This window comes from Mastomys coucha, unplaced genomic scaffold (assembly GCF_008632895.1).
Source record: "Mastomys coucha isolate ucsf_1 unplaced genomic scaffold, UCSF_Mcou_1 pScaffold7, whole genome shotgun sequence".
NCBI classification, from domain to species: domain Eukaryota; kingdom Metazoa; phylum Chordata; class Mammalia; order Rodentia; family Muridae; genus Mastomys; species Mastomys coucha.
In genome coordinates this window covers 41,983,421-41,994,184 of record NW_022196913.1, presented here as the reverse complement: position 1 = coordinate 41,994,184, position 10,764 = coordinate 41,983,421, and the positions used below count along the sequence as shown (strand labels likewise).

General features: G+C 45.9%; 1 long non-coding RNA gene across 1 annotated transcript in view; it reads right to left on the bottom strand.

The window, feature by feature from the left end:
- The window catches only part of LOC116081853, a 19,134-nt gene extending 8,572 nt beyond the window's left edge, over window positions 1-10,562 (bottom strand). The window contains exon 1 of the long non-coding RNA XR_004115040.1: window positions 10,482-10,562. This is a non-coding gene — a long non-coding RNA (uncharacterized LOC116081853). The remainder of the gene's footprint in view (window positions 1-10,481) is intronic.
- Between the last annotated feature and the right edge of the window lie 202 nt (window positions 10,563-10,764).

Below are 10,764 nucleotides of genomic sequence, written 5' to 3'. Positions count from 1 at the left end.
AAAAAAAAAAAAAAAAAAAAAGACATGTAGGTAGAAGAGTCTCCTGGGAAGAATGGGTTAAAAGATAAAAAATGGTTAAGGGGGGATATGATCAGATACACTAAATAATACATGAGGTTGCCTAATAATAAATACTAATATTTCATTAAAACATGCCAGCCTGGCTGGGTGTGGTGGTGCATGCTTTTAATCCCAGCACTCAAGAGACAGAGGCAGACAGCTCTGTGAGTTCAAAGTCAGCCTGGTCTACAGAGTGATTCCAGGGCAACCAAGGCTGCTTCGTGAGATCTCACCACCACCTAAACAAAACAACAGCAAAACTTGAATGAAAAGGTGTTGTGTGAGGAGTGGCATTCTTGGGGTGACTACCATTTCTGGACCAATCAGCAGAAAGGACACATATTGCTCAATGGGTCCTGAGCCACAGTTGGGTAGGAGCAAGGTGGTAGGGTGGCTAGAGGAAACAATGGTGCATTGTATAAAGTCTCTCAAGAAGGCATTTGGAACGGTTTCACTATAAGGAAATGGGCCGAGGGCCGGTTTAGCAAGTGTAGGATATGTGTTTGATCATCTCCAGCACCACAAAAAAGAAAAAAGGATATGCTTATCCTAATTTAAATATTACAAAGTATATATATGTACCAAATACCATATAGTGCCCTAAAAGTGGAAATTTAAAATAAAAAAAAATGAATTGAACAAAAAGAACATGATGTTGGTCTTTCTAAGGTAGAGTGCCAGTCTCCAATGCAAACAGTGGCTCTTGGAAGAGCATGCTTCAAGGAAGGACAGGCAGGGGGCATCGTGAAGCCTGTCAGAACTGTGGGCCTTGTCCAAAGGGAAAAAGGAGCTGCCACTTGTAAGAACTGAGTGCTCGGCACAGTGTGTCCGTCCTGTTTGGAAGTGTTCCCAAAAGGACTTGTGAGCTATGTGGCATCAAGTACTCCACTTCATCAAGTGAGGAGGTGAGAGCTGGAAATGAGTATTGGGCAAGGGAGGGGGGAGGGGGAGGAGGAGATGGAGAGAAAGAGAGAGGGAGAAGGAGAAGGAGAGGGAGAGAGAGAGAAGAAAAGGAAAGGAGGGAGGGAAGGAGGGAGGGAGAGAGGGAGATTGAGAGATAGAGATAGAGAAAGGGGGAGGGGGAATAGGAAGAGAGTGTGGAAGGAAAGAGAGAGTGAGGTAGCATAACCCATTCACATTCCCAGAGAGCAGCACTGCACAGACAGTTCTAGAACAGTTTGTGGTTGGGACTTCCAGTTCTGCACAATAGTTTAGAATCACAGATGGCTGGTTCTAGACAGAGTCGTACTAAAAGTGGAGAAAGGTGACTTTCACCCAAAGAGAAAGGCAGAAAGGCTGTCTTGCAGCAGAAGGGAGCTCGCTTCAGTGAGTGGTTAACCTTTGTCCAGAGGAGACAGAATGTGCCTGTCTTCTGAGGGCTCTTGGAACCCTTCTTGCCCATGCTTCCTCCCACACAGGGCTCCGCCCTCACAGCTGGAATGCATCCTGCTGCTGGGGGCCACAGGTGCCACACACTTCTCATTATGCCACAAATTAATCCACACGGTCAGGATTGTTGCTGGAGAACTCCAGCAGGCAAGGAATTCCAGTGGGTCGGAGACAAGTTGGTGTAAGTGTTGGCACCGCACGGCTCACCTGTTGTGTGATTAAGTCATGAGCTGCCGCTTGTTGTCTTTGGGACAAGGCCAGGCAGCATGTGTTCAAGGGAAGAACAAGGCTCTGTGTGCTGTGTGACTATATCAATAGTCACAGGCAAACAGATTCCGGCAGAAGGGAAGAATGGGAAGTGGGCGGTGGGGACAAAGCAGCTGTGTTGAAAGGTACCTTCATCAAGAATGGGTTGGTGGCAAGGAACAAAAACCTCCTTAGGAGCAGAAATGGGATCTGTTGATGGTGTCGGGGAACTCTCAGGAGACACGGGAGGAAGGTGATGCTGACGTCATGGGAACTGGAGGCCTCTCTAGGAGCACCTCACTCCCTGACCTGCTCTCTCACCTCTTGGGTATGTCAACCTCATTCCTCTTTCTTGACAGGATGCTTCTTTCCAAGGCTTCTCTCTTATCCTTGTATGAGGATTGCAGTTGCCATGGTGCCCAGGAGTCCTCCACCTCAACACAGTCTTAGGATTCTCCCCAGCAAGATACCCCGTGTTCTCCAGTGATGGACCCAATATTCCCAGGAAGACCTTTAGTAGTCTTTAGTAAAGCACTCAATATTCTCCAGTGAGGCCCCTAACACTCTCCACGGAGGTACTCAGTACTCTCTGTCAAGATCGGCTCTTTCAGGAATTCTTTGAAAATGACTTTGTGTGTGTGTGTGTGTGTGTGTGTGTGTGTGTGTGTGTGTGTGTGTAGGTGGTATGCCACAGGACAAATGTAGATGTCAGAGGACAACTTGTGGGAGTTAGTTCCCTTGCTCTACCACGTGGGTGGGTCCTGGAATCGAACTTGGGTCTTCAGACTTGGTGGCAAGCTCCTTTACCTGCTGACTCATCTTGTTGGCCGTATTTCAGGAAGTCTTAAGATGGGTGCCCTTATGGCTCTAATCATCTGGAGCCAGCAAATGTGACTATAGGGTGAGCTTCCTGTTTCTGGCTTATCGCAGCGGGTAAGTTCTCTGAGAATGAGTAGGAAGGGAGTCAACGTGGTAGACGGAGGGAATCACTAATATTTGTAATATAAAAGCCTTGTATGAGCACTGATTGCTGGTTTGGGGTGGACACGGATGTAAGTGATGGCACTGATGGGATCTATCTGCACTGACTCTGGCTCCTGGGAAGCCAGGCTCTACAGAGGTCAGGATGTGGCCTTGGCTTAGAGTAGCAGTGGTACAGCCAGCAGTGCATTAAAGAGCCAACTGAGACAAAACAGCCGAGAGACTTAAGGAATAGGTAAGATCAGACTCTTGTGGCCTCTTAGAGGGCAGATGCCCTTATGGGGGCCCTTGGAAAGGTAGTGATTAGATGGAGTGGGGCTAGGTTAGACTTGGGTGAGCTCTCTCTGTAGCCAAGCAGGGAGCGATGTGAGACACTTTGGTAAGTTTCGTTAGTGTGGATAGCAGGGGAGAGGGCCTGACGGCTTATGATGGCTCACAAGCTGCACTCTGTAAAAAGGAAAGGCTGTCTATACCCATAGTTGTCACTGGATGGTAGGAGGGAGAAAACTCTGCAGGGCAATTGCGGAGGCTGAGGGAGCGTGGGCAAAGGGTCTGCATCATGGAAAGTGGACTCACAGTAGAGAGGACAAGGAGGGGTGGGGTACACCTGAGAGGAGGCGATGGGTAAGATGGAGATGGAGGAGGAATAGCAGAGGTATGGCGGGTACAAGATGGGACAACCTGTGCCTTGTAAAATACAGATAACTAATGTCACAAAAGCATTCGGGGAGACAAAACACAAGTATGTCAGGCCACATGCACAGGAGCCCCCACATATACACATTCATGGACACACAAACACACCCACACACCCACACACTCACACACACACACTCACACACATACACACACCCACACATACACACACTCACATACACACACATACACACTCACACTCACACATCCACACACACTCACGCACACATACACATACACACTCACACCCACATACACACACCCACACATACACACACATACACATACATACACACAAACATACATACACACATACACACATGTATACACACACTCATACACAAATACACACACCCACACATACACACATAAACACACACACACACACACACACAAGTCTCTGTGTCTGAGATTGGCTCAGGGAGTCTGGAACAAGAAGAGTATTAGATCTTGTACCAAAGAAGCGCTTTGCCAGGGAGCTCAGAGCTTGCCCACCCTGCACAAAAATGTTTGAGATTCTTTGGGGAGCTGGGATATGGCTGGGCTCTGGCGGCCTATTTTGGACAGGATCTGCTTTCCCTCTGTCTTGGAAGAAAACCAGTTTCTGGTTTGCTTTTTGGTTTATGCCAAAATATTAAAGAGTAAATTCTTCCTTACCCCGACTAATTCCAAGGTGTAGTTAGACTATCGAGAGCTAATCTTTTGTGGGGGGTTGCTTCAGTAAAGGAGGGCATGTGGGAGCTTTGGGTGAAATCTTTGAGAAGTGTAGGTGAAGGGGCAGGGATTTTGAAGAAGCCATGTTTTAGAATTTCTATTTCTGTGATAAAACCATACCCAAAAGCAACTTGGGAAGAAAAGGGTTTATTTGGCTTACATGTCCTGAGTTACAGTTCATTGAGGGAAGCCAAGGCAGGAACTGAAGCAGAGGCCATAGAGGAATGCTGTTTGCTGGCTTGCTCAGCCTTCTTTCTAATACACCCCAGGCCCACCAGCCACAGGGATAGTATCACCCACAGTGCGTTGGGCCCTGCCACACCAATCATTAATCAAGATAGTATTACATACACACACACACACACACACACACACACACACACACACACACACACACACACATACTGCTCTCTTATGGAGAATGCATCTACTGAGATTAGCCAACCCTGCCTTCTTCTTCAGATCTATATGATAACCCCACCTCCTTGTTTATCTGTCTACAGTAACTCCACCTTCCTAGTCACCTGTATGTAATAATCACAGTAGCTTCTGAGCTTGCCACAGCTTCTCTATCAGACAGCCCAGTCCACCCAATCCCAGCTTTGTGTGTGTGTGTGTGTGTGTGTGTGTGTGTGTGTGTGTGTGTGTCCCTGTGTCTGGATTTTCTTCATCCTTTCACCTCCCCAGTCAGGCCAGGTCTCTGGAGCCATGCAAAGATGCAGCATTATGGTGACCAGCAAGCACATGCAATGTGAAGTAATCATTGATAGGTTCAAATATACTGTTAAGATGACTGTTTATCACAGAAAAAAAAGAGCAAGGCATGCTGGTACATGTTGATAATCCAAGAGCTCAGAAAGCTGAGGCAGGACAGGGTGGGGAGACTGCCTCGAATACTTACTGACTGACTGACTGACTCACTCACGAAAAAACAACAAAATAAAATCTAAAACATAAATAAGCAATCTGAACAAAGGACATGAACAGAATAGTCAGAAGAATTATGAATAAAAAAAATTGTATCCTACACAGACTCAAGGAAATGCAAAATCATTGGGATCCTATGCCACGTCATCCTGAGCATCCGTGTCTTCTAAGACTCAGGGAAGGTTCAGAAAGAATAGCATCAACTCCAGTAGAGTTGCTGTGAGCCAACCTCTACGGTTTCAAGTGGTCACATGAATAGTCATGGCTTCCATAAAAAGCTATTGGTCAATACATGTCAAATGTTATAAAAATGTACACATTAGTTGCTCCTGTAAGATTCCATTTCTAATTTTATGACTAGATCATGGACGAACTATGTGTCATTATCATGAGTACTCCATGATGCGGGGGTATTTGTGAAGAGATGGGAGCTTATTTTTTTGAAGAGAGAGCATTGGTTGGAGAAAACAGTAAGGTATTATGATAGAAATGTCTTGTGTGTGCATGTGTGGTGTATGCATTTGTGTTCATATGTCTTGTGTGCATGTGTGTGGGATATATGTATGTGTTCAGGCATGTAATTATGTACCTACATGTATATCCCACTACATAGTGGCCAGATGGGGATGTCAGGTGCTCTCTCTCCACCACTCTCTACAGTATTCTCTGTACACAGGGTCTCTCATTGAACAGAGGGTGCTTATAGTTTTCAGGTAAGCAGGAGGCCAGTAAGGCAAAATGATCCTGCCTTCCTCTCAGGACTAGGGTTGTAGGTTGCACGTGGTCACACCCATCTTTTCTTGTTTCTTTTGGTTGATCGAGACAAGGTCTTTTTACAGAGTTCCAGCTATCCTTGAACTCAATATATAGCCTAGGCTGATCTTGAATTCACAGAGATCAGTCTGCCTCACAATGGGATCACGTGACTTTTTAAAGTTCATGTGCTACACACAAATCAAGGTCCTTGTGTTTGCATAACAAGCAATCTCAAATGGAGGACCTCTTCTATAATTATTATTGTTATATACACAGAAGCACACACTCTCATATATATGACCTACTGAGTCCAGATGGCATTGCCTATATGCACATGCGTTTAGGGCTGGCCACTCAGGATTAAAACCTACTGGGACTCAACCACAAAGAAAATGGAGTCTTCCTCTCTTGGTAGCCATTCACTGCTAACAGGTTTTCATCTAGGGAGTGAGGCCTTATGAAATATTCCCTGTCCATGTCTGCACGTCAGCTGGTGTGGTCCTGTGAAGGAGGCCTTATTTTTGAGAGTTTATGGGAGCAGCATCCCTACTGTGTCCGGAATATACCAGCTTCACAGCAGTAGGGCCAGTCCTCTGGCTCTTATGATCTCTCTGCCTCTCCTTGCTAAGGTTTCCTGAGTCTCAGGGGCAGTGCCTTTGTTGTAGATGTCTCAATCTGTCGATCCCCCTTTTAAGACCCAAGTTTCTACTACCAATATTTTCTCCCCAAAAGTTGATCAGTGAAGTGATAAATTCTTGACAATCAGTGAAAAACATTCTTGACAATACAGTAGTTCTCTTGGGTGTTTTTGTTATTTTTATTCATTTATTATTTTGACATAGAGTAAAATAACCAAAAAGCAAAACAGAAACAGAAAAACAAAAACAAACAAAACAAGACCCTAGAAGACCAGTTGCCAAATTAAGTACATGCACACTCAGAGCCAAGTTATTCCTGCCATATTTAATCAACTTACTTTTGTGTGACTCAAGTTGCTTGTGTTTGCCAGTACGTGTATCTGTTGTAGAGACCAGAGGAGGGCAGGGGGCTCCTTCTGTGTTACTCTCTGGCTTATTCCTTTGAGGCAGGGTCTTTCATAGAACTTGCAGCTTTTGGCTAGACTGACAGCCTTCAAGACAAAATAATCCTGTCTTCCCCTCACTCAGTGCTGGGCTACTGGTGCACTAGGAACCACATCTGGCTTGTTTTGGACTGGCCAGACACAAACTCCAGTCTTAAGACTCTCAGAGTGGGTGCCCTTAACCCTGAGCCATGTTTCCAGCCTAAGAGTTTGCTTTTGAAACATTCTCGTGAGCATTTACTTAACTCTAAGGATTCAATCATATTACTAATGTATAGTCATTATAATATGCTACTGAGCTTCTGTTACATTATGATCTGACCAAGTTCCTTCACTAAGTGCTTGGCTTTTGGGTGAAACCCCTGTGACTGAACTCTGCATCATTCTTTTTCATTCAGTACCCACATGCTGCGTGGTAGAGCAGTTTTTTAAAAAACAGTAAGAGCCGCTATTCCGGTACCAATGATATGGAATTCGTTCTTCTTTAGTCTCGGAGCTAAATGCAAAGAATAAATCTTTATTATCCTAATAACCATGGTCTCTGTGTATTTGATAAGACTCATGGAATTTCTTGGTTTTTTAATTTTTTTTTTTGATGGACAAGTATGAATGCTTGGGGGCGGGGGCTGCTGGGAATAAACCTCTGGGTTGCAAATGTCACACACCTGTCAGCCGAGAATGGTCTTTTCTTTGTCTAGCAGTTGTGGTGTCCTTGTGCTTTGGCTTCTCTTTCCAGCATCCTGTGAGTGAGCTCTCATCACAGCAAGACCTGCCTCGCTCTATCTGCTCCAGCAGCCAGTTCCCTGTAAGCAAATGCTTACAGGGGACAGTGACAATGCTGGGAAAGTCCCAAAGGGTTAGGATCTGATGGAGGTCCAGTCCAGTCTGGAAGGTCCAGAAAGTCCCTCCCACCAGATTCTTCCTTCTGCCCTTCCTCACTGCTCCGTATCCAATCTTAAAACTCCAAACCGTGGGGATTTCCCAAGCTCCAAACAAAGCATTCGTTTCCTCGACTTATAGCTATTATACAACCAGACCCAGCCATTTAGAAATATGATTGTTCTTTGTCTATCATATACTATATGCTCAGTAAATGTCCAGAGTAACAATGGGAGGAATGCCCAAATTGAGCAACAACATCAAATGTACTAGACCATGTATTTCAAGTTAGAAGATTAGGTCAGGGAAGATGTCAATGTTGCCCATTTCAGGGGTGAAGAACCTGGAGAAGGCAGAGTGCCTTGGGGGCCAGTTCTTGGCTTCTGCAGTTTGTTCTTTATTTCAGTTTCCTGGCTGCTTTTGAAAGTCCTTTCAGAGGTCAAGCTGATGAGTCCTTGCAGGATTCTCTACTAGCCCCTCTCAGACAGTCTTAGGATCTGGGGAAGTTGCTGGCTGAGTGCTTCCACTGTCTTGAGCACATCTAGGTAAACAACCCCCGTGCTGCTCATTGCCCTTTTCCTCCTCCTCCTCTTCCTCCTCCTCTCCCTCCTCTTCCTTCTCTTCCTCCACTTCTTTTTATGTTTTGTGTATGTTTTTTTTTTTTTTTTTTTTTTCTAGACAGGCTTCTTTGTACAGCCCTGTCTGTTCTGGAACTTGCTCTGTAGACCAGACTGTCCTCGAACTCACGGGTGGGTGTCTGCCTACCTTTGCCTCTGAGTGCTGGGATTAAAGGAATGTACCACCACTGCTAGGTACCTTTCTCGACACTCCCACAGATCTCACAGCTCTTGATGCTTCTGTCTCACTGGAGATAAAAGTAGATATATCTGTTCAATATAACTTCTCACCAGGGCAGCGGGCCTTTCAGGGACCAGTACCAAATCTTCTAAGGAGTAGGAAGCCAGGTTTAGTTTCTGGAACCATGCTTACCCTCAAGAGAACATTTAGAGTTTCTGCTGCTGTGTGCCAGGTATTTTGCTGAGGCCTGGCATCTAATGATGAGCCAAATGTGAGAAATAGATTATTATGGTCCCTTCTCAAAATGAGGTGTCCTTAGAATTCATTAGCATTACAGATGAGCTGGAAGCAGTAGACCTCTCTTTCCCCTAGCTTATGACGGGTGTTTACTTGTCCTAGAACTCTGAGAGCTGGAAAATTACAGGTAATCAGTAGCAACTGAGCCCAGAGAAGGGGGCTAGTCTCAAGTCCCAAATTATTTGTTAGATAAAGTTATGTGTCATAAACCAAGGAGACCAGGGCATTTGGGACAGGGGGAAGTCCTAGTCTAGAAATAGAGGATAGAAATTTCCTGTTATGTCATTTCCTGCTGAGATGAGGGTGGGGAAGAGACCTTAAAAATCACAGTCTTAGCCAGGCAGTGGTGGTGCATGCCTTTAATCCCAGCACTCGGGAGGCAGAGGCCAGTGGATTTCTGAGGTCGAGGCTAGAGTTCCAGGACAGCCAGGGCTATACAGAGAAACCCTGCCTCGAAAAAAAAATCACAGTCATATACCAATCAACATGCTGATCATCTTTGCCATGCCCTATGGTGGTGTCCCTTTTGTAGAAGGGTGTAGTAAAACGGCCTCATTTTCACTAGTTTTAAAAATTTGTTCTTACACTATTCCCAACAAAAGGATATTTGTTGTTCCCTGGCCACAAGGCTCCTAGGCCAGGAGGTCAGAAGGTGTTCATGAAGTCTATCTCAAATCCTGGCCAGGTGGCATACTCTGCTCCAGAGCTATGAAGGTGGGACAGCAGGCACACAAAGGAGGGGGCTGGGACAGAACAGGGCTGTAGACTGTGTCTCCTTTCCCCTCAGGCCGATGACTTAGGACAGACAGACCACAGAGGCAGAGACAGCCGCTGAGAGGAACTGGTGAGTGCTTATGGAGAAAGCAGTCCAGAGAAGAAGAAAGAGCATGTAGAACCTTCTAGACTTTGCCCACATGGTAAGATGGAACATCCTGGCTCAGCTGACTTTGTTCTCTGTCTTCTCTCTGGCCTATTCCCGTCTGCTTTCTGCAAGAGTTTGACTTCCCCTCTCTTTTCTCTACATGTCCACAGGTGTGTCAATACATGGATGGATAGACAAACACACACGCGCGCGCACACACACACACACACACACACACACACACGCACACGCACACGCACACGCACACGCACACGCACACGCACACACACACCATGTGAGGATAGGTTACATTTCCTCTTTCAGCTGTGGCTTTGGGGGCAGCTGCTCTGCTCTATCACTTCTGCCTTGTGACGCTTTGTCCCTATACAAGTAACAGAAAGCACCTGGGAAAGTGGCCTGGGAAACCTGACGTTCAAGCACACAGAAGAAAAGAGAGAGCTACTGTCTTCCTGTAATGGTGCATCAAAGCTATTTGCTGGGGTTGGCTTAAAGCTGGCTTGATAGCTGTGGTCTATTTTTGGATGGGTCAAGCTGGTATAAAAAGGATGTGTGAACTTGAAGATGAAGAAATGCACTTCCCAGGGAGAGAACTAAAACTCACCTGAATGAGTCTGGGAAAGAAACCTAATTCAGTTACAAAATGCTGGAGAAAGCCAAGATACTTAATAAAGTACTTTCTTGCGGGGGGTGGGGTGGGGTGGGGTGGATGGGGGTGGGGTGGGGGAAGTAAAAAGTGAAACTGTGTATCCAAACGACAAACAGGGGTTTCCTTACTTTGTGGATTTCATGGCTCAGGCAGAAGAGGAGTTAACCTGCATCAGTGCCAGGAAGTAACAGACCAAAAGTCACCCTGGCTATTGCTTGGAACAAGTTCTGCGCAACCGGTAACCGTTTCTCAAGTGTTCTGAAAGCGAGCCAAGAGCAGTCTGCAGAAGCAGCAGCCGGCCGGCTAAGCAGCAACATGGACTGTTCTCATCTCGGGCAGGCTGCCGAGCCGCTTTTACAGTTATCTCTTTAATTGGCATCTCATTTGTTTTTATTTTAAGCAGAGCCTTTT